Source organism: Bombina bombina, chromosome 7 (genome assembly GCF_027579735.1).
Source record: "Bombina bombina isolate aBomBom1 chromosome 7, aBomBom1.pri, whole genome shotgun sequence".
Lineage (NCBI taxonomy): Eukaryota > Metazoa > Chordata > Amphibia > Anura > Bombinatoridae > Bombina > Bombina bombina.
The window spans coordinates 406781872-406796452 of NC_069505.1; the positions used below are offsets into that span (position 1 = coordinate 406781872).

A 14581-nucleotide genomic window follows, 5' to 3' on the forward strand; every position below is an offset into this window, starting at 1 on the left:
GGGCATTACAAACCCAGGAGACTGGCTTATAGCATTCAACAACCCCTCTAAATATTCTTATTGGCTCCTAATTTTTAAATAGAATATTAATATAATTAAAATAATAATCCAACATTGTTTCATGGAAGTTGTAGACACTGTTGATTTAAACTAATGGCACAGTAGATATATCTAACATTTTCAACTATTATTGTGACAATACTCCCATAACCCAAACGAAAGCAATTAATTATCATCATATAAAGTCATTAAAAGGTCACACAAAGGTATCGGGGTGAAACAACACAAACTAACACGTTGTAACCACATTGTGTTACTCACATTGCACAGCGGTGTCCCAGAAATAAATGTTCCCAGAAAACCAGGTTAGGGACTATAAGTTCCGCTTTATGAAAAGGAAATGATTGAAACCCTGTACCAAAGGAACGGTGAAACTTTAATAAATGCCCGACAGGGAACCATTTATAGAAATGTATAGTTCCATTTTTGCGGAAGGGAATAACTGTAACACTTACACTCCTGTGTCTCTTTAATAAACGTCCTCAGCAAACAAGAACTTAAAACTAAAGTTCCACATCTAAGAAATATAATGAATTGCTAACATAATCTAATATTGTATCGTTTTGATTTCTCAATCATCCAAAGTACCACAAATGTTTTATTTAGGGGTTAAATACCAATTAAAATATTACCAGTGATCATACGAAGCGCTTCAATCACTGACTAATTTAACCCCTTGCGTAACTGTTAATTAGTGGGGTATGCAATTCAAATATATTTTTCTTGAAATAATAAATATCGTTTGTCTGTAAGTTTCGCAATTATCAGATAAAAATGATCATACCTTCCCCACCACATGTAGTTATTTTTCCATTTAATCAGCACACATTAAACGTTATGATGGCAAACTTATATGTGTCCTAATAAAGAAGGGGGAAGAAATATAATATATAGCCATACAATTAGAGCAACTTATGGTATATAAATAAAATGTTGTATCTAAGATAAACCATTAACCAGAGTGCCTTAATGTGTTGTACATTGATTGACTCTGCTGCTGCTCAAAGCTGGCAAAACGTTTTTAATAGACGGGATCAAACCATTCTTAGGGTAGGAGGGGGAGCAGCTTATCTTTGTAATTTTTACGTTCTTACTTTGTTAGCACCCCGTATTCGTATAACTGGGTAACGTAATTACCATAAAAATAAGTTTCGTATCTGCCAATTTCTTTTAGTATAAATACAAATAAATACAAATCGCTATAAATGTGAGAATCCCCCATGCACGGAAGTTGGTCTGTTCTGTTTGGTCACAGGAGCGCGCGGGTGTTTTGAAGTAAGTGACAGCGTGAGGTGGCGTGAAACTAGAGGTGAGTTATGGGGAACTATATATAGGAGGCGCGTGAGGCAAAGGGCGGGAGCGCGGAGGAGGAGCGTGAGGGGAAGGGCGGGAGCGCGGAGGAGGCACAAGACGGGAAATATTGAAAAGGGCGGAACATAGACACTAAAATGGGCGGGAACAGAGGGAGTAAAATATCAGAATAGAAATACTTATGGGTGCTGTGAGGAAGGAGAAAGGAGAACAAAACAGTGAGAAACTCGGCAGGGGGCAGAGGATGAGCAAGTTAGAAAGAGAAGAAACATAATAGAGTTAAAGGGATACTAAACCCAATTTGTTTCTTTCATGCTTCAGATAGAGCAGCACTTTTAAACAACTTTCTAATATACTCCTATCCAAATTTCTTTGTTCTCTTGGTATCTTTATTTAAATAGCAGGAATGTAAGCGTAGGAGCCGGCCCAGTTTAGGTTCAGCACCCTGGATAACGCTTGCTGATTGGTGGCTACATTTATATATCTTTTAAAATATTTTCTGTACTGTAGTGGTGCACATACCTCCCCCCTTCCGGCAATTGTTGTCTAGGGCCCCTCACCCCACCTTTTTTTCTGTAGTGTAGCCCCCATCCCTCCCTCTCCCTTTATTTATTTTATCTGTAGTGTAACCCCCATCCCTCCCTCTCCCTTTATTTATTTTATCTGCAGTGTAGCCCCCCCATCCCTCCCTCTCCCTTTATTTTATCTGTAGTGTAGCCCCCATCCCTCCCTCCCTCTCCCTTTATTTATTTTATCTGCAGTGTAGCTCCCCACCCCTCCCTCTCCCTTTATTTTATCTGTAGTGTAGCCCCCCCATCCCTCCCTCTCTATTTATTTATTTTATCTGTAGTGTAGCCCCCTATCCCTCCCTCTCTATTTTATCTGTAGTGTAGCCCCCCATCCCTCCCTCTCCCTTTATTTATTTTATCTGTAGTGTAGCCCCCCATCCCTCCCTCTCCCTTTATTTATTTTATCTGTAGTGTAGCCCCCCATCCCTCCCTCTCCCTTTATTTATTTTATCTGTAGTGTAGCCCCCATCCCTCCCTCTCCCTTTATTTATTTTATCTGTAGTGTAGCCCCCATCCCTCCCTCTCCCTTTATTTATTTATCTGTAGTGTAGCCCCCATCCCTCCCTCTCCCTTTATTTATTTTCTCTGTAGTGTAGCTCCCCACCCCTCCCTCTCCATTTATTTTGTCTGTAGTCTAGCCCCCCATCCCTCCCTCTCCCTTTATTTTATCTGTAGTGTAGCTCCCCATCCCTCCCTCTCCCTTTATTTATTTTATCTGCAGTGTAGCTCCCCACCCCTCCCTCTCCCTTTATTTTATCTGTAGTGTAGCCCCCCCATCCCTCCCTCTCTATTTATTTATTTATTTTATCTGTAGTGTAGCCCCCTATCCCTCCCTCTCTATTTTATCTGTAGTGTAGCCCCCCATCCCTCCCTCTCCCTTTATTTATTTTATCTGTAGTGTAGCCCCCCATCCCTCCCTCTCCCTTTATTTATTTTATCTGTAGTGTAGCCCCCCATCCCTGCCTCTCCCTTTATTTCATCTGTAGTGTACCTCCCTCTCCCTTTATTTATTTTCTCTGTAGTGTAGCTCCCCACCCCTCCCTCTCCATTTATTTTGTCTGTAGTGTAGCCCCCCATCCCTCCCTCTCCCTTTATTTATATTATCTGTAGTGTAGCACCTCTCCCTCTCCCTTTATTTATTTTATCTGTAGTGTAGCCCCCATCTCTCCCTCTTTCTTTATTTATTTTATCTGTAGTGTAGCCCCCCATCCCTCCCTTTATTTATTTTATCTGTAGTGTAGCCCCCCATCCCTCCCTCTCCCTTTATTTATATTATCTGTAGTCTAGCCCTCCATCCATCCCTCTCCCTTTATTTATATTATCTGTTGTCTAGCCCCCATCCCTCCCTCTCCCTTATTTATTTTATCTGTAGTGTACCTCCCCATCCCTCCCTCTCCCTTTATTTATTTTATATGTAGTGTACCTCCCCATCCCTCCCTCTCCATTTATTTATATTATCTGTAGTCTAGCCCTCCATCCCTCCCTCTCCCTTTATTTATTTTATCTGTAGTGTACCTCCCCATCCCTCCCTCTCCATTTATTTACTTTATCTGTAGTGTAGCTCCCCATCCCTCCCTCTCCCTTTATTTTATCTGTAGTGTAGCTCCCCATCCCTCCCTCTCCCTTTATTTTATCTGTAGTGTAGCTCCCCATCCCTCCCTCTCCCTTTATTTATTTTATCTGTAGTGTAGCCCCCCATCCCTCCATCTCCCTTTATTTATTTTATCTGTAGTGTAGCCCCCATCCCTCCTCTCTCTTTATTTATTTTATCTGTAGTGTAGCTCCCATCCCTCCCTCTCCCTTTATTTATATTATCTGTAGTGTAGCCCCCCATCCCTCCCTCTCCCTTTTATTTATATTATCTGTAGTGTAGCCCCCCATCCCTCCCTCTCCCTTTTATTTATTTTATCTGTAGTGTAGCCCCCCATCCCTCCCTCTCCCTTTATTTATAGTATCTGTAGTCTAGCCCTCCATCCCTCCCTCTCCCTTTATTTATTTTATCTGTAGTGTAGCTCCCCATCCCTCCCTCTCCATGTATTTATTTTATCTGTAGTGTAGCCCCCTCCCTCCCTCTCCCTTTTATTTATTTTATCTGTAGTGTAGCCCCCCATTCCTCCCTCTTCCTTTATTTATTTTATCTGTAGTGTAGCTCCACATCCCTCCCTCTCGCTTTATTTATTTTATCTGTAGTGTAGCCCCCCATCCCTCCCTCCCTCTCCCTTTATGTATTTTACCTGTAATGTAGCCCCCATCCCTCCCTCTCCCTATATTTATTTTATTTGTAGTGTAGCCCCCATCCCTCCCTCTCCATTTATTTATTTTATCTGCAGTGTAGCCCCCATCCCTCCCTCTCCCTTTATTTATTTTATCTCTAGTGTAGCCCCCCCATCCCTCCCTCTCCCTTTATTTATTTTATCTGTAGTGTAGCTCCCCATCCCTCCCTCTCCCTTTATTTATTTTATCTGTAGTGTAGCCCCCATCCCTCCCTCTCCCTTTATTTATTTTATCTGTAGTGTAGCTCCCCATTCCTCCCTCTCCCTTTATTTATTTTATCTATAGTGTAGCTCCCCATCCCTCCCTCTCCCTTTATTTATTTTATCTGTAGTGTAGCTCCCCATCCCTCCCTCTCCCTTTATTTATTTTATCTGTAGTGTAGCTCCCCATCCCTCCCTCTCCCTTTATTTATTTTATCTGTAGTGTAGCTCCCCATCCCTCCCTCTCCCTTTATTTATTTTGTCTGTAGTGTAGCCCCCATCCCTCCCTCTCCCTTTATTTATTTTGTCTGTAGTGTAGCCCCATCCCTAACTCTCCCTTTATTTTATCTGTAGTGTACCTCCCCATCCCTCCCTCTCCATTTATTTATTTATCTGTAGTGTAGCTCCCCATCCCTCCCTCTCCCTTTATTTATTTTGTCTGTAGTGTAGCTCCCCATCCCTCCCTCTCCATTTATTTATTTTGTCTGTAGTGTAGCCCCCATCCCTCCCTCTCCCTTTATTTATTTTGTCTGTAGTGTAGCCCCATCCCTAACTCTCCCTTTATTTTATCTGTAGTGTAGCCCCCACCCCTCCCTCTCCCTTTATTTATTTTATCTGTAGTGTAGCCCCCCATCCCTCCCTCTCCCTTTATTTATTTTATCTGTAGTGTAGCTCCCCATCCCTCCCTCTCCATTTATTTATCTGTAGTGTAGCTCCCCATCCCTCCCTCTCCCTTTATTTATTTTATCTGTAGTGTAGCCCCCCATCCCTCCCTCTCCCTTTATTTTATATGTAGTGTAGCCCCCCATCCATCCCTCCCTCTCCCTTTATTTCATCTGTAGTGTAGCTCCCCATCCCTCCCTCTCCCTTTATTTATTTTATCTGTAGTGTAGCCCTCCATCCCTCCCTCTCCCTTTATTTATTTTATCTGTAGTGTAGCCCTCCATCCCTCCCTCTCCCTTTATTTATCTGTAGTGTAGCTCCCCATCCCTCCCTCTCCCTTTATTTATTTTATCTGTAGTGTAGCTCCCCATCCCTCCCTCTCCCTTTATTTATTTATCTGTAGTGTAGCTCCCCATCCCTCCCTCTCCCTTTATTTATCTGTAGTGTATCTCCCCATCCCTCCCTCTCCCTTTATTTATCTGTAGTGTAGCTCCCCATCCCTCCCTCTCCCTTTATTTATTTTATCTGTAGTGTAGCCCTCCATCCCTCCCTCTCCCTTTATTTATCTGTAGTGTAGCTCCCCATCCCTCCCTCTCCCTTTATTTATTTTATCTGTAGTGTAGCCCTCCATCCCTCCCTCTCCCTTTATTTATTTTATCTGTAGTGTAGCTCCCCATCCCTCCCTCTCCCTTTATTTATTTTATCTGTAGTGTAGCTCCCCATCCCTCCCTCTCCCTTTATTTATTTTATCTGTAGTGTAGCTCCCCATCCCTCCCTCTCCCTTTATTTATCTGTAGTGTAGCCCCCATCCCTCCCTCTCCATTTATTTATTTTATCTGTAGTGTAGCCCCCATCCCTCCCTCTCCCTTTATTTATTTATTTTATCTGTAGTGTAGCCCCCATCCCTCCCTCTCCATTTATTTATTTTATCTGTAGTTTAGCCCCCCCATCCCTCCCTCTCCCTTTATTTATCTGTAGTGTATCCCCCCATCCCTCCCTCTCCCTTTATTTATCTGTAGTGTAGCTCCCCATCCCTCCCTCTCCCTTTATTTATTTATCTGTAGTGTAGCTCCCCACCCCTCCCTCTTCCTTTATTTATTTTATCTGTAGTGTAGCCCCCATCCCTCCCTCTCCATTTATTTATTTTATCTGTAGTGTAGCCCCCATCCCTCCCTCTCCCTTTATTTATTTTATCTGTAGTGTATCCCCCCATCCCTCCCTCTCCCTTTATTTATTTATCTGTAGTGTAGCTTCCCATCCCTCCCTCTCCCTTTATTTATTTATCTGTAGTGTAGCTCCCCATCCCTCCCTCTCCCTTTATTTATTTATCTGTAGTGTAGCCCCCATCCCTCCCTCTCCATTTATTTATTTTATCTGTAGTGTAGCCCCCATCCCTCCCTCTCCCTTTATTTATTTATTTTATCTGTAGTGTAGCCCCCATCCCTCCCTCTCCATTTATTTATTTTATCTGTAGTTTAGCCCCCCATCCCTCCCTCTCCCTTTATTTATCTGTAGTGTACCCCCCCCATCCCTCCCTCTCCCTTTATTTATCTGTAGTGTAGCTCCCCATCACTCCCTCTCCCTTTATTTATTTATCTGTAGTGTAGCTCCCCACCCCTCCCTCTTCCTTTATTTATTTTATCTGTAGTGTAGCCCCCATCCCTCCCTCTCCATTTATTTATTTTATCTGTAGTGTAGCCCCCATCCCTCCCTCTCCCTTTATTTATTTATCTGTAGTGTAGCTTCCCATCCCTCCCTCTCCCTTTATTTATTTATCTGTAGTGTAGCTCCCCATCCCTCCCTCTCCCTTTATTTATTTATCTGTAGTGTAGCCCCCATTCCTCCCTCTCCATTTATTTATTTTATCTGTAGTGTAGCCCCCCATCCCTCCCTCTCCCTTTATTTATTTATCTGTAGTGTATCCCCCATCCCTCCCTCTCCCTTTATTTATTTATCTGTAGTGTAGCCCCCCACCTCTCCCTCTCCATTTATTTATCTGTAGTGTAGCTTCACATCCCTCCCTCTCCCTTTATTTATTTTATCTGTAGTGTATCTCCCCATCCCTCCCTCTCCCTTTATTTATTTTATCTGTAGTGTATCTCCCCATCCCTCCCTCTCCCTTTATTTATTTTATCTGTAGTGTAGCTCCCCATCCCTCCCTCTCCCTTTATTTATTTTATCTGTAGTGTAGCTCCCCATCCCTCCCTCTCCCTTTATTTATTTATCTGTAGTGTAGCTCCCCATCCCTCTCTCTCCATTTATTTATTTTATCTGAAGTGTAGCCCCCCATCCCTCCCTATCCCTATATTTATTTTATCTGTAGTGTAGCCCTCCATCCCTCCCTCTCCCTTTATTTACTTTATCTGTAGTGTAGCCCCCATCCCTCCCTCTCCCTTTATTTATTTTATCTGTAGTGTATCTCCCCATCCCTCCCTCTCCCTTTATTTATTTATCTGTAGTGTAGCTTCCCATCCCTCCCTCTCCCTTTATTTATTTTATCTGTAGTGTAGCTCCCCATCCCTCCCTCTCCCTTTATTTATTTTATCTGTAGTGTAGCTCCCCATCCCTCCCTCTCCCTTTATTTATTTTATCTGTAGTGTAGCTCCCCATCCCTCCCTCTCCCTTTATTTATCTGTAGTGTAGCCCCCATCCCTCCCTCTCCATTTATTTATTTTATCTGTAGTGTAGCCCCCATCCCTCCCTCTCCATTTATTTATTTTATCTGTAGTGTAGCCCCCATCCCTCCCTCTCCATTTATTTATTTTATCTGTAGTTTAGCCCCCCATCCCTCCCTCTCCCTTTATTTATCTGTAGTGTATCCCCCCATCCCTCCCTCTCCCTTTATTTATCTGTAGTGTAGCTCCCCATCCCTCCCTCTCCCTTTATTTATTTATCTGTAGTGTAGCTCCCCACCCCTCCCTCTTCCTTTATTTATTTTATCTGTAGTGTAGCCCCCATCCCTCCCTCTCCCTTTATTTATTTTATCTGTAGTGTATCCCCCCATCCCTCCCTCTCCCTTTATTTATTTATCTGTAGTGTAGCTTCCCATCCCTCCCTCTCCCTTTATTTATTTATCTGTAGTGTAGCTCCCCATCCCTCCCTCTCCCTTTATTTATTTATCTGTAGTGTAGCCCCCATCCCTCCCTCTCCATTTATTTATTTTATCTGTAGTGTAGCCCCCATCCCTCCCTCTCCCTTTATTTATTTATTTTATCTGTAGTGTAGCCCCCATCCCTCCCTCTCCATTTATTTATTTATTATTTTATCTGTAGTTTAGCCCCCCATCCCTCCCTCTCCCTTTATTTATCTGTAGTGTATCCCCCCATCCCTCCCTCTCCCTTTATTTATCTGTAGTGTAGCTCCCCATCCCTCCCTCTCCCTTTATTTATTTATCTGTAGTGTAGCTCCCCACCCCTCCCTCTTCCTTTATTTATTTTATCTGTAGTGTAGCCCCCATCCCTCCCTCTCCATTTATTTATTTTATCTGTAGTGTAGCCCCCATCCCTCCCTCTCCCTTTATTTATTTATCTGTAGTGTAGCTTCCCATCCCTCCCTCTCCCTTTATTTATTTATCTGTAGTGTAGCTCCCCATCCCTCCCTCTCCCTTTATTTATTTATCTGTAGTGTAGCCCCCATTCCTCCCTCTCCATTTATTTATTTTATCTGTAGTGTAGCCCCCCATCCCTCCCTCTCCCTTTATTTATTTATCTGTAGTGTATCCCCCATCCCTCCCTCTCCCTTTATTTATTTATCTGTAGTGTAGCCCCCCACCTCTCCCTCTCCATTTATTTATCTGTAGTGTAGCTTCACATCCCTCCCTCTCCCTTTATTTATTTTATCTGTAGTGTATCTCCCCATCCCTCCCTCTCCCTTTATTTATTTTATCTGTAGTGTATCTCCCCATCCCTCCCTCTCCCTTTATTTATTTTATCTGTAGTGTAGCTCCCCATCCCTCCCTCTCCCTTTATTTATTTATCTGTAGTGTAGCTCCCCATCCCTCTCTCTCCATTTATTTATTTTATCTGAAGTGTAGCCCCCCATCCCTCCCTCTCCCTATATTTATTTTATCTGTAGTGTAGCCCCCCATCCCTCCCTCTCCCTTTATTTATCTGTAGTGTATCCCCCCATCCCTCCCTCTCCCTTTATTTATTTATCTGTAGTGTAGTTTTCCATCCCTCTCTCTCCATTTATTTATTTTATCTGTAGTGTAGCCCCCATTCCTCCCTCTCCATTTATTTATTTTATCTGTAGTGTATCCCCCATCCCTCCCTCTCCCTTTATTTATCTGTAGTGTAGCTCCCCATCCCTCCCTCTCCCTTTATTTATCTGTAGTGTAGCTCCCCACCCCTCCCTCTTCCTTTATTTATTTTATCTGTAGTGTAGCCCCCATCCCTCCCTCTCCATTTATTTATTTTATCTGTAGTGTAGCCCCCATCCCTCCCTCTCCCTTTATTTATTTTATCTGTAGTGTAGCTTCCCATCCCTCCCTCTCCCTTTATTTATTTATCTGTAGTGTAGCTTCCCATCCCTCCCTCTCCCTTTATTTATTTATCTGTAGTGTAGCTCCCCATCCCTCCCTCTCCCTTTATTTTATATGTAGTGTAGCCCCCCATCCATCCCTCCCTCTCCCTTTATTTCATCTGTAGTGTAGCTCCCCATCCCTCCCTCTCCCTTTATTTATTTTATCTGTAGTGTAGCCCTCCATCCCTCCCTCTCCCTTTATTTATTTTATCTGTAGTGTAGCCCCCATCCCTCCCTCTCCCTTTATTTATTTTATCTGTAGTGTAGCCCTCCATCCCTCCCTCTCCCTTTATTTATTTTATCTGTAGTGTAGCCCCCATCCCTCCCTCTCCCTTTATTTATTTTATCTGTAGTGTAGCTCCCCATCCCTCCCTCTCCCTTTATTTATTTTATCTGTAGTATAGCTCCCCATCCCTCCCTCTCCCTTTATTTATTTTATCTGTAGTGTAGCCCCCCATCCCTCCCTCTCCCTTTATTTTATATGTAGTGTAGCCCCCCATCCATCCCTCCCTCTCCCTTTATTTCATCTGTAGTGTAGCTCCCCATCCCTCCCTCTCCCTTTATTTATTTTATCTGTAGTGTAGCCCTCCATCCCTCCCTCTCCCTTTATTTATTTTATCTGTAGTGTAGCCCTCCATCCCTCCCTCTCCCTTTATTTATTTATCTGTAGTGTAGCTCCCCATCCCTCCCTCTCCCTTTATTTATTTTATCTGTAGTGTAGCTCCCCATCCCTCCCTCTCCCTTTATTTATTTATCTGTAGTGTAGCTCCCCATCCCTCCCTCTCCCTTTATTTATTTATCTGTAGTGTAGCTCCCCATCCCTCCCTCTCCCTTTATTTATTTTATCTGTAGTGTAGCCCCCATCCCTCCCTCTCCCTTTATTTATTTTATCTGTAGTGTAGCTCCCCATCCCTCCCTCTCCCTTTATTTATTTATTTTATCTGTAGTGTAGCTCCCCATCCCTCCCTCTCCCTTTATTTATTTTATCTGTAGTGTCGCCCCCATCCCTCCCTCTCCCTTTATTTACTTTATCTGTAGTGTAGCCCCCATCCCTCCCTCTCCCTTTATTTATTTTATCTGTAGTGTAGCTCCCCATCCCTCCCTCTCCCTTTATTTATCTGTAGTGTAGCCCCCATCCCTCCCTCTCCCTTTATTTATTTTATCTGTAGTGTATCCCCCCATCCCTCCCTCTCCCTTTATTTATTTATCTGTAGTGTAGCTTCCCATCCCTCCCTCTCTATTTATTTATCTGTAGTGTAGCTCCCCATCCCTCCCTCTCCCTTTATTTATTTATCTGTAGTGTAGCCCCCATCCCTCCCTCTCCCTTTATTTATTTTATCTGTAGTGTAGCCCCCATCCCTCCCTCTCCATTTATTTATTTTATCTGTAGTGTAGCCCCCATCCCTCCCTCTCCCTTTATTTATTTTATCTGTAGTGTAGCCCCCATTCCTCCCTCTCCATTTATTTATTTTATCTGTAGTGTAGCCCCCATCCCTTCCTCTCCCTTTATTTATTTATCTGTAGTGTATCCCCCATCCCTCCCTCTCCCTTTATTTATTTATCTGTAGTTTAGCCCCCCACCCCTCCCTCTCCATTTATTTATCTGTAGTTTAGCCCCCCACCCCTCCCTCTCCATTTATTTATCTGTAGTGTAGCTTCCCATCCCTCCCTCTCCCTTTATTTATCTGTAGTGTAGCTCCCCATCCCTCCCTCTCCCTTTATTTATTTTATCTGTAGTGTATCTCCCCATTCCTCCCTCTCCCTTTATTTATTTATCTGTAGTGTAGCTTCCCATCCCTCCCTCTCCCTTTATTTATTTTATCTGTAGTGTAGCTCCCCATCCCTCCCTCTCCCTTTATTTATTTTATCTGTAGTGTAGCTCCCCATCCCTCCCTCTCCCTTTATTTATCTGTAGTGTAGCTCCCCATCCCTCCCTCTCCCTTAATTTATTTATCTGTAGTGTAGCTCCCCATCCCTCTCTCTCCATTTATTTATTTTATCTGAAGTGTAGCCCCCCATCCCTCCCTCTCCCTATATTTATTTTATCTGTAGTGTAGCCCCCCATCCCTCCCTCTCCCTTTATTTATCTGTAGTGTATCCCCCCATCCCTCCCTCTCCCTTTATTTATCTGTAGTGTAGATTTCCATCCCTCTCTCTCCATTTATTTATTTTATCTGTAGTGTAGCCCCCATCCCTCCCTCTCCATTTATTTATTTTATCTGTAGTGTAGCCCCCATCCCTCCCTCTCCCTTTATTTATTTATTTTATCTGTAGTGTAGCCCCTATCCCTCCCTCTCCATTTATTTATTTTATCTGTAGTGTAGCCCCCCATCCCTCCCTCTCCCTTTATTTATTTATCTGTAGTGTATCCCCCATCCCTCCCTCTCCCTTTATTTATTTATCTGTAGTGTAGCCCCCCACCCCTCCCTCTCCATTTATTTATCTGTAGTGTAGCTCCCCATCCCTCCCTCTCCCTTTATTTATTTATCTGTAGTGTATCCCCCATCCCTCCCTCTCCATTTATTTATTTATCTGTAGTGTAGCCCCCCACCCCTCCCTCTCCATTTATTTATCTGTAGTGTAGCCCCCCACCCCTCCCTCTCCATTTATTTATCTGTAGTTTAGCCCCCCACCCCTCCCTCTCCATTTATTTATCTGTAGTGTAGCCCCCCACCCCTCCCTCTCCATTTATTTATCTGTAGTGTAACTTCCCATCCCTCCCTCTCCCTTTATCTGTAGTGTAGCTATCCCTCCCTCTCCCTTTATTTATTTATCTGTAGTGTAGCTCCCCATCCCTCCCTCTCCCTTTATTTATTTATCTGTAGTGTAGCTCCCCAAGTCAAAATTAAACTTGCAAGTTTCAGAGAAAGTCATTTTAAACCACTTAAATTCACTTCTATTTTCAAATGTGCTTCATTCTCTTGGTGAAAAAGAATATGCAAATATCCTACGGTAGTGGGAACTAGCTGCTGATTGGTGCCTGCACATATTTTTCTTTTGTGTTTGGCTAACGAGATGTGTTCATCTTGCTGCCAGTACTGCAATGCTGTTCCTTCAGCAAAGGATAACAAGAGAAATTGAAGCATATTTGATAATAGAAGTAAATTGGAAAGTTGTTTAAAATTGTTTGTTCTATCTAAATCATGAAATAAAATGTTGGGGTTTCTTACCCCTTTAAGAACGGAACACGGTAGCAGAGTAGCTTTGCAACCTTTTATGGAAAAAATACCAGACATGCTAATCAACATAATTTTACATGAATAATTATACAGCATAAATCGGGAACTATAGTTGCTAGAACTGTTTTTAACCGCTTCATGCCCCGGGCAAGTGTTTACATTTTCATTTGTTTATAATTAGGTTCCAAAACACTTAGAAATTTCACAATGATGACATCTTTATTTCTATATTTAAAGGGACAGTATATCTTAACACTTTCTCCCCTTTAATTTGTTTCCGGTGATCCATTTTACCTGCTGGAGTTTATAAAGTTGTTTACAAGTAGTTCCTTTACACTTATTTAATTGTTTGAAATCTCTGATTTTGCCTATGTTATTGATTTCTGGAAAGGCTCCGCTTCTCTCCCCAAGGTACAGTTTAGGAATAGAACACCAATAAGATAGGTTGGGTTCAATACAGGACAGTGTTAAGGTAATCCTATAGAATAGTGTTTAATAGAAACTGAAAGTTCAGCTTAAATAAACCTGCCTTTTTGAAGAGCAATTCAAAGTTCACAGAGCTTTATCAAACACTATTTTGTCGGGTTACCTCACCACTGTCTTATATTGGCTATATTCCTTCTACGGGAAAATTCAATAAACGTGGTATCTGACCTTATCAACGTTCTATTTCTGAAGATAAACCTTGGGGAGAGAAGTGCTGCATTTTACAGAAATAAAGCCTACTCTGTACTAGTCTTGGTTGAGACATTTTTTGGCAGCATCACTCCTCACAGGGAAGCGCTCATATTGTATCTATTGTTATTTATATTGTTTGTTGTTTGCCTTTGGTATCCTTATCTATACTGTAAGATTCTATACTTAAGTATAGGCTAAAGAAAAGCTACGTAGACATAGCCAGCAGAAGAAATTACACTCCCAGTGGGAGGTAGAAGAGATAAACAATAAAAAAATTCATTTTTAATTGTTCTCTCTTAAAGGGACAGTAAAGTCATAATTAGACGTTCATGATTTAGACAGAGCATACAATTTTAAACAACTTTCCAATTTACTGCTAGGAACTCTTGTTCTTTGTTGAAAGTTTTATCTAGGTAAGCTCAGGAGCAGCAATTAACCTAGTTTCTAGCTACTGATTGGTGGCTGCATATAACTGATTGTCATTCGCTCACCCATGTTCTCAGTTAGAAACCAGTACTGCATTGCTTCTCCTTCAACAAATGATAAGAGAATGAAACAAATTTAATTATAGCAGTAAACTGAAAAGTTGTTTAAAATTTTAGGTTCTACCTAAATCATGAAAGAACATTTTTGGGTTTCACGTCCCTTTTAAGTATTGGGCTTTGGTTTACAGACAGAGATACTATAAATATGTGTGTGTAAAGAAAGTGATAATAAGGATATCTCCTTTCCAAAAACAACTATTTCAAATACAAAAATAAATGAGCATATATACATTTTATACTCTGTAGCTGGTAAACTTAGCAATTGGAAACACATTAGGCTAAAAACAATTATACAATACACTGTCCCTTTAATATTTATTTTCAGTTGTGACCTCCAATCTTAAAAATACTGGCCATATCAGTAAAATTCTGGCTTGGTGGCAACCCTGTATAGAGTTTAAAATGGAAATAAGTTCTAAGGCGAGTTACCACCTAGGAGCAGTCTCTTTTAGACCAATTGTACTTTTCACAGAGGAGAACTTTCCTGAAGTACATCAGTCTGATCACGCCAAACAAGGTCAGTCCAGCTCCGAACTACCCGGCAAGCCTCCTCTGAACAAGGAACATGGCAACCCCAGACG

At 42.1% G+C, this 14581-nt stretch overlaps 2 protein-coding genes across 2 annotated transcripts in view; one reads left to right on the forward strand and one right to left on the reverse strand.

Moving 5' to 3' along the window:
• NOL8 (nucleolar protein 8) overlaps window positions 1–415 on the reverse strand; it is a 64201-nt gene extending 63786 nt beyond the window's left edge. Inside the window, exon 1 of the mRNA XM_053721178.1 lies at window positions 322–415. The gene's annotated coding sequence lies outside the window, so the exon portion shown is untranslated. The remainder of the gene's footprint in view (window positions 1–321) is intronic.
• Window positions 416–1307: 892 nt separating this feature from the next.
• LOC128636401 (centromere protein P-like) overlaps window positions 1308–14581 on the forward strand; it is a 103962-nt gene continuing 90688 nt past the window's right edge. Inside the window, exon 1 of the mRNA XM_053689421.1 lies at window positions 1308–1369. The gene's annotated coding sequence lies outside the window, so the exon portion shown is untranslated. The remainder of the gene's footprint in view (window positions 1370–14581) is intronic.